Here is a 17,286-nt window from a genome sequence, read left to right on the forward strand (position 1 = left end):
CCTATGGTTCCTTATCCTGTACCTCCTGTAGCCAAGTTCCAATAAAACCCTTTCATCTTTTCCATCCTAGTCCACCTAGCTTCCTTTGCGACCTCTTCATACGGTTTTTCTATAACCTTGCATCCCATCAATGGCCACATAAGGATAGGTGGCTGAAATATCAAGGGTAGCCAATTATTGCTTTTTGTCCTACACAAGTGGATATACTTGGGAGCTCTTTGTGTGGTTGCATGATAGTTGGGCAATGAATGGGGTTCACCCTACTTTAGGTCCTCTGGAAGACTGTTCCAACACTGAACCAAACATTCAACTGCAACTTGATTCTCATTTTCAACCAAATTCTCATATTCCTGAAATGCTTCCTCTCTCAATGGTAAAACCTGGCTTTTGACATCAAGTCTAGTCAACAATTTTTGCCAGTCATAGTACATATGCCATGGGTTGTTAGCCTCAACTCTGAGTGGCAGTGGGCAATCAATATCCAAGTTCTTGTGTGTTCTAGCCTGTGTTCCCATACCGATTTTATTTTGTATCCATGACATCAATTCTTTTAACTGAATATCACCAATATACAACAAGGGATTCCATTCATTATTAGAAGAGACAACATAATTATGCAAATAAAATTCACATAATAAATTCTTAACGGTTGTAGGATAATTTTGGTAAACATTATAAAATTCTTGCGGAGTATCCAAAGAAGAACTAAGATCCCTAACAATGCGGTTGAGTTTGAAACATAGATACCGTTCCTTCAAATATAAAGAATAAACTCTCGGCAGAGCCCTGCACTGCACTAACTCGAGAACCATGTTTGCTACAATATCTACTTTGGTTTGTAACTCAATGATTTGGTTGTCCCTCTTTTGATTTTTTTTCTATTTCTTATCAATTATTCCCTGTAGCCTAGCCCTTTCTATCTCCCACTGTCTATAAAATGTAAGTGCAATGGATAAACTAGTGAGACATGAAGGGAGCTTGTGATTTGTTACCCAAGGGCTTGAATATTATCAACCGGTTCTTCAAACTGCTCTGCTACATATGCCAAATTTGACAGTCTTTCAGCTCCATGCCCTTGCTGCGATTGACCCTCTATCTGACTTTCATGCCCTAATTCTGATGTTTCCACGTAAATGACTTCACTCACATCTCTTGTTGCTTGAGTTATTCGTTTAACCCGTCGACTCCTTCTTAATTGCATTTCCTGAGTGGCTGTAGGAGGTGTTGCTGTAGGAAAAGTTTCCTTTACTTTGTGCTTTTTAGCCACAGGAGAAACTTGCATTGCTTGAGGTCATTCTACGGTCTCTTCCTCTGCATTGCCTTTTTCTTTTTCTTTTCCTTTCCTTCTAGAAGATGTAGCTCCACTTTGAGTTTGAGTGGAGGGCTTCTCAATATTTGGTTCAATTATCATTTCTTTTGCATCAGGCGAGGCTTCTTCAGCAATAGGAGGTTCGTTCACTGCGAAAACCCTAGGAGATGAGGGTTCTCTGATATTTTCCTCTTGAGCTACAATTTCTTCTGCAATAGGAACATTTTCTTCTCCAAACTACACGATATCCTCAAACTCTCCCCATGACATTTGCGAGACATCTCTAAGAGACCGTTCTACCAACAATTTGATTAGGCCATGATAACTAATAGAACGGTTACTACCCCTCTATGTTTCCTTTGCACTAATGGAGATAAGATGATACAAGAAATTAAGAATATTCATCCTTCGGCCATGTCGTAGATGACTCAATAATTTAAAATGAACGGAATGTAGATTGGAGTACCTACCATCATATGTTATATATTTCATCATATAAAATGCAACCTACGACCGTTCTGCTAGAAGAGATGTTCGTTTAGTTCTTTGATTGTCCACATTCAGAGGTCCATCAATTGGGTGAGTAAACTCTGCCCTAGCACTTCTTGCATATTTTGCCTCAGGAAATAGTTCTCCATCCTGTGGCAACCCGGTGACTTCGGCTATTCGCTACTCTGTGGCTATGACCCGTAACCCTTTGATGGAAGCCTCCCCTTCACTAAATGCGTGCATGAATTAATGCACAATTTCCTCATTAAAATCTGTCAATTTTAAAATATAGTCAATCCACCCATAGGTCTGGAAGTAATGTTCACATTAGTTGTCCTGTAGCAAAGCATCATGAACTACAGGCTCATAATGGATAGGGGCACCTCCCATGGCTAACTTGGCTTTCAAAAACAATTACCACAACAAAATGAAAGACTGAAATATCCCGCAAAATTGAAAATTCATGCTCCAAAATATTTTACTTATTCTTCAGTACCTTTCATCAACTATGGCGGCAGGATGAACTACTTACTCATGCTACAGGAATTCTCATTCAAAAATGATGTCAAGAAAATTAAAACACATTATTGATAAGGACACATAATTACACAACTCGTAAATTGAAACATAAAATACCCCCCAACTTAAGATGACACGTGTTCACACATGTGAAAAAGGACAGAGGGAAGGGTATGTGGATTATGTGAATCATATCAGGCAATAATCATAATGAAAGAATAAATGCATAATTAAAAGAAAAATGAATTTATACATATACCTGCAGTCATACCAATTAATGCTGCAATAAAATGATTAGATATTCACAATATGAGATGAGATGACGTGAAGTGAATGATGTGACAAATAGAAATGAAATGGGATGAGGTGGATGAGAAAATTATTAGCGGAGAACAACATTTCCATGAAGTATGGAAATGGTTATTATGAAGGCATGCATGAGGAATTTTAAGACTGAGGACCAAGAAGGCCCCCCTCAGAAGCTACAGGAACTGCGTCAAGAATGTCCCCTTCAGATGTTGCAGGAACTGTGGAAAGAAGGTCTTCTGCAGAAGCTGCAGGAACTGTGGCAAGAAGGTCTTTTGCAGAAGCTGCAAGAACTATGGTTTGCACTTGGTTGTCAAATTGCTGCAGGAACTCTTCTTTTGTTGTAGGCTTATGATAAAGGCATAGTCGATGACCATTGACTAGAAGTTTGATTCTGACTGGGTCTATTGTTGTCAACCGAACTGCTCCATTTTGAAAAACTTCATCTATTTCATATGAGCCCAACCAACATGTTTGTAGCTTCCCCATTGTATCCTTATATCTGGAATCATATAACAATGCCCAATCTCTAGATTTAAATTTTCTCTCCTTGATATACTTATCATGCCATTTAGCTTGTTGATGTTGAATAATTTATGTGTGTTGGACAACCATCTTTCTCAACTCATCTAGAAAATTCAATTACATGATGTGGTCTTTTTGTGCTTCTGAGAGAGTCATATTCAATTGCAGAGCTGTCGTAAGAGTTTTATGCTCAAACTCAATGGGCATCATGGCTGTTTTTCCATACACCATTTCAAAAGGTGTAAAACTAGTTGTTGTCTTCCATGTTGTTTTGTATGCCCAAATGGCTTCAGGAAGCCTATTTGACCAATATTTCTTATGAAGAGCTACTATCTTGGTAATAATAGCTTCTAAATCCTTGTTTGTAACATCTACCTAACCATTTTCTTGAGGATGGTATGGTGTAGACTTCTCGTGTTTGATATTATATTCATTAACCAATGCTACAATTAATGTGGAAGTAAATTGTGGTCCTTGATCTAAAACAATCTCTCTTGGTACTCCATATTTGGTAAATATTTCCTCGTAGAGAAATCCAATTACCTTATTATCTCTTGCATGTGTCATGGCTCTTGCTTCCACCCATTTTGTAACATAATCAGTGCATACTAGAATATAGGATTTCCCATTGGAAGGAGGATCAATTGGTCCAACAAAATCCAATCGCCATTTGTCAAATGGTGCAGCCAATATTTGGGGATACAATGGCATTTCATCAGATCTGGTAGGCCTACCCATTCATTGGCATCTATCACATTTTCTAGTATATTGAGATGCATCTTTATACAAAGCTGGCCAATAATATCTCGTGCTAAGGATCTTAAGTGCTATTCTTTTAGCAGCAAAATGTCCTCCACATGGCTCATCATCACATGCATGAAGGATATCATGTGTTTCATCTTCTCTGACACACCTTCTTAAGACTTGGTCAGGTCTAGTATAAAATAAACAATCAACAATCCAAGAGGAATTAAATCTTTTCTCAACTAGAAACCTTCTTTCTTTAGGAGAAAAATGAGAAGGCATCTTATTAGTAGCTAAATAATTTGCAATATTGTCATACCAGGGAGTGTGATCTTTTATCAGGAACAAATGTTCATCTGGGAAAGCATCATCTATAGCTGCAGGATCATCTTGCAATTGAAGTCTAGAAAGATAATCTGCAACTACATTAGCTTTACTTGGTTTATCAACAGCTGTAATATCAAATTCTTGAATCAATAGTAACCATTGATCCAATATTCCTATAATTGAAGGCTTGTTCATGAGATTTTTGATTTTTGTATGATCAGTATGCACATATATCTGATATCCTTTGATATAATGCCTGAATTTATTTAAGTGCATATATTACTGCCAACATCTCCTTTTCTGTGACAGTATAATTAAGCTCAGGTCCCTACATGTTTTTGCTAATGAAATAAATTGCATTCTCCAAATTGTCCATCTTCTACCCCAAAACTGCTCCTATTGCAGAATCTGATGCAAATGTATGAATATGAAAAGGCAATGACCAGCTCGAACCCTTGAGCGCTGGTGCTTGAGTCAAGGCATGTTTGAGCTTCAAGAAAGCTTCATGGCATGCAGAAGTCCAATCAAACTCCATATCCTTAGTCGAAAGACAATATAAAGGTCCTACAGTTTTACTAAAATCCTTAATAAACATTTTATAATATCTAGCATGACCAAGGAAACTTCGGACATCCTTTTGCTTTGTGGGAGTAGGAAGGTTTTGAATGACTTCAATTTTGGTTGGGTCAACCTGTATTCCAGTTATAGAAATATGATGACCAAGAACTATGCCTTCCTGCATCATCATAAAGCATTTTTCGTTGTTCAATGATAAATTGTAGTCTTCACACCTCTACAAAAATTTCTTCAAATTCTCCAAAGCCTCTTCAAATTTTGAACCATAAGTGGTAAAATCATCTATATATATCTCCATGTTGCTCTGAGAAATATATAAAAATATGCTTATTACTACTCTTTGAAAAGTAGTTGGAGCATTACACAACCCAAAAGGAAGAACATAAAATGCATATGTTCCCCAAGGGCAAGTAAATGTAGTCTTTTCCTGATCCTCAGGAGCAATTGGAATCTGGTTGTAGCCACTGAATCCATCCAAGAATGAAAAGTATCGCTTCCCTACTAAGGAATCTAATACTTGATCCACAAATGGTAATGGAAAATGACCCTTCCTAGTTGCTAAGTTCAAAGCTCTATAATCTACACATACCCACCATTTACCTCCTTTCTTTGGAACTATGACTAGAGGCAACACCCACTGACTATCTGATATAGGATTGATAAATCCAACATTTAATAATTTTTGTAGTTCCTCTTTAACTATCTCCCTTAATGCAGGATTAATTCTTCTCTATGGTTGTCTAAGCGGTCTATAGTCCTCTTTGATATAAATACAGTGGGTACACATTGTAGGATCAATTCCTTGCATATCTTTGTAATCCCATTCAAAAGCGTGTTGATGACATTTGAGCAATTCAACCAGTGTTAACCTTTGAGTCTCTGTGAGTTGATTTTTGATATTCAAACATTTATTTGGGTCAACTTCCACCTTGACAGTAAGATCAACCTGAGCCACCTCAGAAAGATGAGAAGTGCAGACTTCTTGTGGCAACGGGGTATGCAATATGTCAGTGGTTGCAGGAAAATCCGATGCTATAATATTTGATGTTAACTCCTGCGACTACTAGTCCAGATTATATTGATTTGCCAGAATTTTAGAAAGGATCGAATCATCATCTTGGAGTTGTATGATTGATTCTCTGTTAATCATCATAAGATGATTGATAGAGTTGACGTCCTCCTCTAATTCTTCCCCCATGTTAGGCTAGACAACTTGTTCTTGATCAAGTTGGGGCTGAGCAAGTGCATATAGAGCCAGAGTCTTAGTAGTATTTCCATCAGAAATAGTCATGTCCCCTGATCGACATCCAATATATGCATCAACTGTAGCAAGCCAAGGTCTCCCTAAGATAACCAAATATCCTCCCAATGTAGCTTTAGGAGACAAGATCATAAAATCTGTCGGATATTCCCATGAGTCTAAAGTAATGACAACATCTTCAATCATACCATCAGGCCAAACTGTGGAACTGTCAGCAAGCTGCAGGACCATAGGAGTAGGCTTGGGACTGATTATGTTAAGCTTTTGCATAATATCTCTTGTCATTACATTGTTGGGTGCTCCCAAATCTATTAAGGCATTGCTTATCTGAGTGCCATTGATGACTATTTTTACAATAGCACTACCAGGGTCAAAATATTTAGGAATTGAAACTTTTCCCAACATAATATCAGCCAGTTGACCCATTACATGCATTGTTTGTGGATCCTTTTTCTTCCTACCAAGTTTCTTTAAACATGCCTCTTTAATTGCCTTACCATAGATAGGGACATCCTTAATAGTCTGAAATAATCAAATTTTAAAACATATGTGTTTCAGTTAATCAATCATATCAAAATTTATATCCTCTTGCTGAGGAATCTCTTCAACTTGCAACCTTTGAGGAAATGGGGGTATTTGTTGATTCTGAGGTATATTTCCTTTTCCTTTTGTATTTTAGTTATAACCGAAGGGGACGGGTTAGGCAAAGTTGTCCCAGATCTAAGGTGAATATCACTTATAGAAAGAGAACAAGTTGGGTATTGATTAGGATCAGCTGAATAAACTTGTTGTTGCTGCTAAGGCTTGCTATTAGGATTTGGCATGGGTTGAGTGGATAGTTGTGTGGGTTTAGGTGGAACAGTATTAGCAGTAGGAGGGGGCATTATAGCAAGCTACCGAGTCTACTACTGAGGTTGCTCATAACCAGAAGACTGATTCATCCATTGCTGACCTCCTCTCCATTGAGGAGTAGGTTGCCAATTCCCTTGGAATGGTTGCCATGGTCCCTGAGACTGAGACCAATTTCCTTGTGGTTGCTGCCACTGTGGAGTTTGATTGACAAAATTTTGCCCTTGGCCTTGAGGATTATACCAATTTTGATAATTTCCAACATTTTGAGCATATGGAGGTTGCCATTGATCATTTTGTGCATAGGAATTTCCACTATAACCAGAAAAAGAAAGTGGATCGGGAGGCATACCTTGTCTTGGAAAATTTGGCCTTCTTTGAGCAACACAAAAAACTTGTTCATCATCTCCTTGTATTGTTTTGAAATTATGAACTTCAAGATTTGCAACAATCTTACATCTACAGTCTCTTTTCTTCAGTCTACAATGTGGACATAATTTGCAAGTATTGCATCAGCTTCCTCATGCTTCTTCTTAGCTTGAAGTGTGTCTAACTGAGTAGCCATATTGTTTATGATATGCTCCTTAAAATCCTTCAAAAGGTGACTGAGCTCCATTCGTGAAACTCCATTACTGGATGTTGATGAAGAAATGCCTGGCTTGAAATGCCTACTCTTCTTAGAAGAAGATCTGGAATACTTCTAACAAATTTGACCAATGTCATTCCATGTTGCTTGTATTATATCACCACCTCCCATAAGGTCTAAATCATCTGTGCATTATTCCCCTTAGAAATATCAACTTAAGAGAATATTCATTTAAAGTACTATGCTTGGACTTCTTGACATTGAATAGAAATCTCTCCAAATAATCTTCTAGACTCTCATCTTCCTTCTGTGTCATTCTAAAAATATCATCCCCATGGCGGTTAGTCCCTCTACAATAATCTTTATATTTCACAAGAAACAACCATTTCATCTCATCCCATGTAGTGATTGTACTACTCCCTAGACTCATAAACCATCTCAAAGTTGATTCTTTTAAAGTGGCAGGAAATATTTTGAGTCTATGGGCATCTATAGTATAATCATAACTCCTATAGAGGACATCAAATTCAAACAAGAAAGTGTTGGGGTCCTCTGTCACTAGTCCATAAAATTTAGGAAGAGAAGAAGCTATAATGTTCTTGAGATAAGCATTATCATGCAAATTAGAAATGGGGAACTCAAAATGTTGGGTTCACAGGTGGAGGTGGGTTATTCCCACCGACGGGTGGATTTCCTTGCATTGATCTTTGAGGAGGAGTTACTGGACAAGGTTCCTCTTCAGGAGGTCCAAAGAGGAAATGAAGGTTGTTCTCAGAAAGTTCAAATTCAAGTGGGTTCAAATTATTTGGGGCTTGGTAAAGTGCAACAAAAGGGTTTACATCTGGTGTTTCACATGGATTGAGTCTTGTATGATCAGGACAGTTAGGAAGGAATCTACCTTGAGAATCTCTTCTTCATCTATGCATGCAGATTCATGAGAATTACTTAAAAAAAACTGAGTTATCAAAAACATCTATATTAAAAACTTAAAAATTCATAACTGTAACAGGTTTTTAGTTTGACACCATCCCTGACAATGACGCCAAAAATGTTTGCCTTGCCAATAGGAACAATAAATAGAGCTAAAGTCTTAACCCAAAGATTAGTCATTCACTCTGAGTAGCTATTATCTCCATGACTAAAGTTCATTTACTTGTCAACCCAGGGACGCATTACTTGAAATGGGTCTGCATTGTATATGCACTAAGTTCCTGTGATAGTCATTCTGCACTACTGCAACAACCAAGTCTATTTGAAATAAATAAGCAAAAATATAACAACTAAATGGTTACCGGAAATCTTAACATTAATAGAAGATTCTAACTAAATAACTGTTAGCTAAGTTCAGAGCTGACAAACAGGAATTACTCTGTCTGCTTTGGCTGTAGGAATAGTCAGTTGCTAGAACATCTACTGCAACAACAAGAAAACTTAATCTAACAAACACATTGGAATACTCACCAAGTGGGCCCCCTTGGATGCGTGTATCCAAACTTCAAAGATGATTCTATATACTCAGAATAACATAGCTTTTATTTATTATTTCCAAGAGTCGATACAACACGTGAAATAAGAGAAATGCTTCTAGTTCTAAAAAATGTTGTCTAACCTCTGAGAAGAGGTGCAGGTCTTTATTTATAAGAAAACTATAACAAACATCCTACTATCTAGATCATGCCCATGAAATTATGCAGAAAACATTTATGACTGCAAAGAGAAGAAGTTAATCCACAGAAAATGTGGAACTGAACTAAACCACAACGAAGAATATAGCATGGTGATGTTTACTAGATTGATGCTTGTTGGAGACAAACATAAATAAATCTGGTATTGCCTCGCTATCCCTTTGTCAATTCTTTTGCACACCATCTTCTCAGCTATTTTAAATGTTTAACTGCCCCTAAATGTCTCCAACTGCTTTCATGACGTGATTCGCCATCTGGCTTAAAATAACCGCTTCTGCATCAACTTATTTACTCCTACATTTAAAGGTTATAACATACAAGCATACATATATATGTATTTTCATCAATCATAACATTTATACATCCACACATTATATTACCTATGATAATCCGCATGGCAACATGAATATTAGGTCGAGACAATACATGGTTTAACGGGTTAGTTATCATTCAGAATACACAGAGTCAAACTTTAATACATCCATGACTCCAACACTATTCCAATATGCAACTTAAAACATAGCAAAAAACTTATCAGTTATAGGAATAAAAGAGCTATTATTTTAGCTCATCAAGCATGATGAGTTCTCTTGGGTTGAACAATAAGACTTGGATCATATCAAGGCTTTTGATCTCCAAGATCACCAAATGGTACAAGGAGAGATTATATTCCTATGAAGTCATCCCAAACACAACAAAAAATTCTTTGGCCCCTAATTTAATTAATGTACCTAATTAAGTGAAAACAAGTGTCTTTAATCAAGGGTCTAAAAGAATGATTAGTTGAATTTGTATGGAGATTGATTAGGATGTTGGGGTTTGGGAGGAGCTAGAATTAATGTTTGAAAATGGTTGTTGGGTGTTGAAAGTCAAATTCGATACCAATTGAAATTTCTTTTTTGGTTTAGGAGAAACCTCAAGGGTTAAGGAGATGCAAGCTCTATTCTCTAGAAGATAAATGACATTCATGGATTTATCTCCACTAGTAGAAACTCAAGATCAAGAGGGTATAGTGGATCCAAGAGTGGTTCTATTGGAGAAAGGCAAATCCATATGCAGGGAACCTCATGCGGGTAAGGAATTGGCAGTGGAAACAGTCCAGGTAGATGATCCTAGCTATAGCCCCCTAGACATTCCTCAAATAAGAGGAAGGTAATGATGGAGATAGAGGAATATATCTTTGACAAATTGAAGGAGGCATGACACTTCCAGGAGGAGAATTAGACTAAGGTAGAACCTTTTAACCATGAACATGCTAATGACTTTTCAGAGTTGGAGGCAGTCTGTGAGTTTCTTGGCATCTTAGGGGGACAAGCTGAGTTAGTGGAGACAATTTTGACTTGAAAACATGATTATCGGTCCAAGAAACAAGAGCTATTAAAAGAGAGTTTATATGAAGGAGAGATTGAGGAAGAAACCATGTGTTATTGTTTGGAGGTGTAGGTCATAAAAGGGTTGATGTTGAGATGCCAATTGCTCAGGAGAAGTTGGGCATCAATTATAACTCATCTTTAATATCTAATTTAAATTGTGGCAAAAGAAGGGGCAAGAGAAAAGGTAGAAAGACTCCATAGGAGCTTAGAAGTAAAGATGGCAAAGTAGAAGATCAACTAAAAATCACCAAACTAATAAGATAATGGAAGGGCATCACCCTTCCATAAGGATCATGAAGCTCTTTTTCATGGAGGGTTAGGGGCATAAAAACTCCTAACAAGCAACACTTGGTCAAGCATAAGATATGGTTAAAAAGACAAACATTCTGCCTATCTAAGAAATCAAATTAACCAATGTAGAGTTGGATCTCTTTATCAATAAAGTTAGAAATTGGAAGGCAAAGATAGTGAAATATGAGGGTGCCTTTGGAGGCTTATTTATCTTTTGGAATCCCTCTTTAGTGATCTTTGAGAGACTAGTAGATGGTAGGCATTAACTGGGTGGTTTAGTGCATAGTCTCACTTCAAATTTGCATCTTTTGGTGGTGAATGTTTATGACCCAACTGCTTGCCTTAAGAAGAAAGAACTTTGGATAGAACTGGATGGGTTCCTAGTAGCCAATCCCTTTCCACATAACATTATTGGAGGGTATTTTAATCCCATGTTACATATCTAGCACAAGAAGGGGGCATTTAAAGACTTAACCAGTCACAAAAAGATTTCAGGGATTGGATGGCCAAAAATAATATCATGGAAATTGAGTTGGGGAATGACTCCTTCACTTGGAATAAGATAAGGTTAGGGTCCAACAACATACAAAAAACAATAGATAGATTTTTCTTCCTAGGTAATTTGGCCACATTCCCCTTTGGTATAGAGGGTTCCATTCTCCTTTGCTCTAGATTGAATCATTATCCTATCTAGTTGGAGTTAGTGGGAGACAAAAAATCAATAGATGTCTCTTTAAATGTGAGAATATGTGGATGAAAGATTTAGGCTTTTTTGATCTGATCGATAATTGGTGGTTGAAGGAATAGTTTTCAAGTTCCAAGATTTTTTTAATTTATCTTGAAGTTAAAATTAGTCAAATAGAAGTTTCAACAATGGAACAAGGGTCACTTTGAAAAAAAAATTGAATCTAAAAGATTTTTGGAAGAGGAACTTACCATTTTGAATTAAGAAGTGTTAAAAAATGAGATGGATTAGACCAACTTTGTAAAGGAAATATATATTTTAAAATATTACAAAGACATTTTAGTGAAGGAAGAGGTGTTTTGGAGGCAAGAGTTGAGGGAGACTTGGATGACAGAAGGGGAAAAGAATTCCAATTTCTTTCATTATGTGACCAAGCAGTGAAGGGATATGAGTAGAATCTTGAAATGAAAGAGTCTTGATGGTTCATTCATTAAAGATTCAAAAGAGATAGCTAATGAAGCAAGACACATTTTTCTAGTCTATTAAATAACCTGGAGGGATCATATCTTTAGGCTTAGTAAGATCTCATTAGTCTTATTCCTAAATTAATAATAGAGGCATAAAACAAATCGGTGAATGAAAGCTTCACCAACGAGGGGATTGAAGGAGCCTTAAACGAGCTACACTCAGACAAAGCACCAGGGTCAAATGGTTTTCCTGAAGGTTTCTTTCAAAAATATTGGAGCGCTATGGGCATGGAGTTGGTGGATGCCTTGGAGGCTGCTACAAGTTCAAGTAAATTCTTAAGAGAGATCAATAGTAACTTTATTACTCTTATCCCCAAGAAGGATAAGACCACTACTTTAGATGATTTTTTCCCTATATCACTTTGTAGTTCGCAATATACAAATTCACACCTAAGGTAATGACTAATAGATTGAAGAGGATTCTTTCAGATATCATTTTAGAGTAACAGGATGGATTTGTTCTTGGTAGGTCTATTTTAGACGGTGTCATCATTGCTTAAGAGGCTATTCATCAATTCAGAACAACAAGACTCCAAGCATGCTGATCAAATTAAATATTAAGAAATCCTATGACAAAGTTGATTGGCAGTTTCTTTGTAAGACTTTAGAGGCTTTTGGATTTGATAAATAATGGATTGATTGGGTTTACAATTGCATCTCTAGTCCCAAGTTCTCAGTCTTGGTCAATGGGTCCCCTGAGGGCTTCTTTGAGGCTTCTAAGCATTTGAGACAGGGGGACCCCTTGTCACCATTCTTGTTCATAATCATGGTCAAAGCCCTAGGTAGATCATTCAAAAGCTCTTAGGATTCCAGTTTAATAGAGGGGATTCAAGTGACTAGCTCATTGCAAGTTGTCACTCATCAACAATTTGTTGATGACATAATGTTGTTGGGGACCGCAGTGCAAAGAGAAGATCGCCACTTTAAAAAGATTTTGAAACAATATGCCAAGGCCTTTGGTCTGGAGACTAGTCAAGCAAAGTCGTAAGTCTTTTTTTTCTTGGTTCCCCAAGAAAGGAAGAAAAGACTATGAGAATTATAAATGTCAAGGTTGCAAAACTTCTTTACACTTATTTCTAAACTTTGGGATCCTTTAGGTGACAAATTTAATAAGAGGATTTCCTCCTAGAAGGGTTGGTGCTTATCATGGGTTGACAACATTATCATGCTTAAGTTAGTAATCTCAACCATGCTTATTTTTTTGTTGTCTTATCTTTCTTTATCTATAGGAGTTAATCAACAGTTGGTTTAGAAAATGAGCGAATTCTTCTAGCAAGGTTTGATAGAGAATGATAAGGTTGCTTTGATCTCATGGGATAAAGTTTGCAAGACTAAGGAGTGTGGAGGAATTGGGCTCTGAAACCAACTTTGGTAGAACAAAGTCTTATGGGCTAAATTAGTGTGGAGAATGTATAAAGAACCCTAGTTGAAGTGGGTTAAAATTATTCAAGGCGAATATTTAGACAACAACATTTTGACCTACACCTTCAAGGTTGCCAATCCTCCTTGTGGATCATGAGTGTGGAATTTCACACTCGGTTGCAAATTAGTAATCATAGATTTCTTATCATGAGATATTTATGATGGAGGTTTAGTTGTATTTGGGAAGACTCTTGGGGAGGTTATCCTAGTCCGGACAACATGGTATATGTTGAATATACCAAGGTTTTATTAAAACAACATAATGGTTGCCTTGTTAGAGATTACATAGCTTTCATTAATGATGATCCTTCGCTTGGATGACATTGGAAAGTCTTTCATTCCTTTTCTCTTTTTGAGGATGGAGTGAATTGAGTAATGGAGATTTTTTTTAGTAGAGCAATGGTGTTCCATAGGGTACATGATAATTTGATTTAAGTAGGGGCACAAAATGGTCTTTTTGATGCTAAGGATGCATACAGAATGGTGGTTAGGGCGGGGCTTCAAATTAGAACAAATATCTCAATTTAGTTATGTTGGAGTAAATTTTGCTTGTATAAGGCTAGGGTCTTTGCTTGGGTTGCTATCCAAGGTGAATCTTGACTATAAAGAAGTTTAAAAGTATGGGTTATGAAGGCCCACTAAGATGTGTTATTTGTCAAAAAGAGGATGAGTCAGTTAGCCACTTGCTATTAGATTTCCCTTTATCACAAGTCCATTGGAGGTGGTTATGCCTAAGATGGGGTGATTATTTCCCTTTCAAATGATATTATGAGCCTCTTTAAGGGATGACCAATTCTTTGTAGGTCTGCCCTTTTTGGTTGCTTGTGGATTTCAAGCCCCTCATTTCTAATATGGGAAATATGAAAAGGATGTAACAACAAAATATTTTAGGCAAAAGATGTGTAATTGTATTTTGTTTTTAACAAAGTTGAAGCAACAATTATTGAACTAACCATTAACATATTTGCATTGCATTTAAGAAAGCTTGCTCAATTCACAGATTGGGATGACAAGATGGGGTTTAATTGACATGGTTTGAGAATTCCCCCTTCTTAGATGTTGGTGGTACGAAGGTTGATTCCATTAGGGCCCATGTCATTTGAGAACCCCCTCAATATGACTGGTTCAAACTTAATTTTGGTGGCACCTCTAGAGAGAATCTAGGCCCCTCTAGAATGAGACAAATTATCAAATTTTGGGATGAGTTAGTGGTTAGGAGGCTCGTGGTTTCTTTGGAGGAAAACACTAGCAATGTGGTCAAATTGAAGACCTATGCTAGCTTAATGATTATTATTCTACAAAGATTTAAGCATCTCCATGCTTGAGATAGAAGGCGATTCCTAGTGAAATTGGATGTCATGATGAGCTCAAAACTTTGTGTGTTGGTGGAAAGAGTCATGAAGTTGCTTAGGTTTTTTGGATGCATACACAATTAATCATACCTATTGTGAGGCCAACAGGGTTCAGTTGACACTTTAGCCAACGTGGCTGCAAATGGCATTGAGATGGGAGAAATTGGTTCTAGGTGACATGCTAGCCACGACGGTAGGAATATACCATATCCGAGGCTATTTGTAGCCTTTGCATTTATTTTTGAGTTGCTTAAGGAAACAACTGGGTGTTTTGGGAGTTGAACTCTTTAGCTCTTATATGATTCCCATCCTTTCACATGTCAACGACTAGATTTTGGTAAATATCAACTATGGCTTGGGTATTAATTGGCAAATACATAGCCTCACTTTAGTCCTGGCTGGGTAGTGCATTAATGTTCATTCGTTTCTTAGTAGTGGTGGTGTCTGGGAAGTGCCACTGCTATTCCTATAAGTGAAATGTTGAGTTTTGTCTATCATCTTTTCGAATCATGGAGACTCCGATAAGGCTTAGATGAGAGAAGTGACAAATATCATTTCTTGGCTTCATTATAGACCAGCTCAACTTCTAAGGCTTAGATGTGAGAAGCAACAAATGTCATTTTGTGGCTTCATTATAGACCAACGACTTCAAATGGCTTGCAAGACTCTTGACTTGTTGCCAATGGAGGCAATTAGAATGGTTTTGGGGAGAGAGTTTCTGAATTTCGCTAATGGACATTGTGTCAACACGACATCTCCTCTTGTTTTCTTGCCTCGCTACTCGACCTTGGGGAGGCCAAGGTTCAATCCTTGAATCTACTTTGGGAGGTCTTTAATGCAATTTTTCTATTCGATGACATCAATATTATTGTCTTGGTCAATCCAGGCGTTGGGATTCCTTGACTCGATGACATTCTGAATTTGTTCCAACTAGACGTGGAAGTGGCAAGGTAGCCTTTTCTCCTCAATCTGGAGATTGAAATATTTGTGAAGGTGGTCTGCTCTAAAGATTTCTACAATGGAGATTGAAAGGTTAGCTTTTGGATGCATCTCTTCATGGCAAGTTTTTGTGAGGCCATCCTTGAAGGGGAGGGACCAACCATACATCATATACAGTAAGAAACATATTAAGTCTAGAAAATGTCAATCAACTCTAAGTGTTTAACACTTTTAAGCCTAAAAGTCAAAACTTAGTGTATGATTTAAGCCAACTAGAAGGTGGGTTGTTGGGGCTTGCAATGGTGTTTTGAAAGTGTAATGGAGGGAATTTGCCACCTCAAGGATGATGCATCCTTGAGGACAAATTATCCTTTCAATTACCTCTACGAACTGGCGCTAAGATGAGCCAAGTGACAACAAAATTATGCAAGAAGTGTTAGACATCCGAGAGGTATCTTTGGATGGCTCTGCAGAGCCTTTGTCCTCGGGATGAGCATGCGGAGCTGGGACACCGACGCGACTCGTTGTCATCCTGTACGGACGGAGTGCAGAATGCAGACAAAGTCTAGGATGTACTAACATAATTTGCAAAATGACTAGACAATTCTAAAATGATTGACAAGCACGAAATAGGATAAGAAAATATTAAAGGAGTAAGAAAAACTCACAACAGGTCCATGCTATGAAGCCTCCTGAAACTCGACGTCCTCCTCACAATGGTATTCCTACACACATACAAGAGAGGAAAATGTTAGGGTTGTGTTTTGGAGTCTGCCTAAGTCAGACCCCCGTTTTGGTGTTTCCACCTCCACGGACAACCCAAGAAGCCACAGGAAAAGAGAAATGATAAAGATAATAGATAATGCAATACGAGATTGGAAATAAAGATTGGAAAGTGAAAAAGAGAGGTTTGAGTAGACTCCCCTTCTACGAATGATTGTTGGAGTTCTGGTGTGAAGTGCTTGAAATGCTTGAAAATGCTTGAAGTGCTGTAACAATGGTGGTGTTATCTAAAATAATCTCCAAGAGCTCAACCTGCAAGAAGGAATACCAAAAACACCACAAAGAATCCCCTCAAATGCCTTTAACATGAAAGATAAAGGCCTGAGAAGGAATTCGGGCATCGGTGGGCGCATGCAGAGGCATTATGATTCCTTCCAGGCGTAGGCGTAATGCTCAAATGACCACCTACAGACTGTCAGATTCACGTGATGCTAGTGCGCTGTGCGCACGTCTCCACACCGTGCATGTGTCCCCAAAGGTGATAGGTTGGCAGAGTTGGTAATGCTTCGACCAGAGTTGACATGGATGGTCTGAGTGGACAAAAGGACATGATGGCAAATCTTGACCTCCGATGACACAAAGGAAAAGTGTCATTTGTCATATTGATTACAAGGGATAATATTTTTGATATTACATGAAGATGCTCAGATATGCATGTTCCTTGTTGTGAGCAATCTTTGTTAATTGTTGCCGGTCTTTTTGGTCTAGCTCTTGGGTCAGGTAGGCCTATTTTGTATC

The sequence above is a fragment of the Cryptomeria japonica genome, chromosome 11 (assembly GCF_030272615.1).
Source record: "Cryptomeria japonica chromosome 11, Sugi_1.0, whole genome shotgun sequence".
In the NCBI taxonomy this organism is placed as follows: domain Eukaryota; kingdom Viridiplantae; phylum Streptophyta; class Pinopsida; order Cupressales; family Cupressaceae; genus Cryptomeria; species Cryptomeria japonica.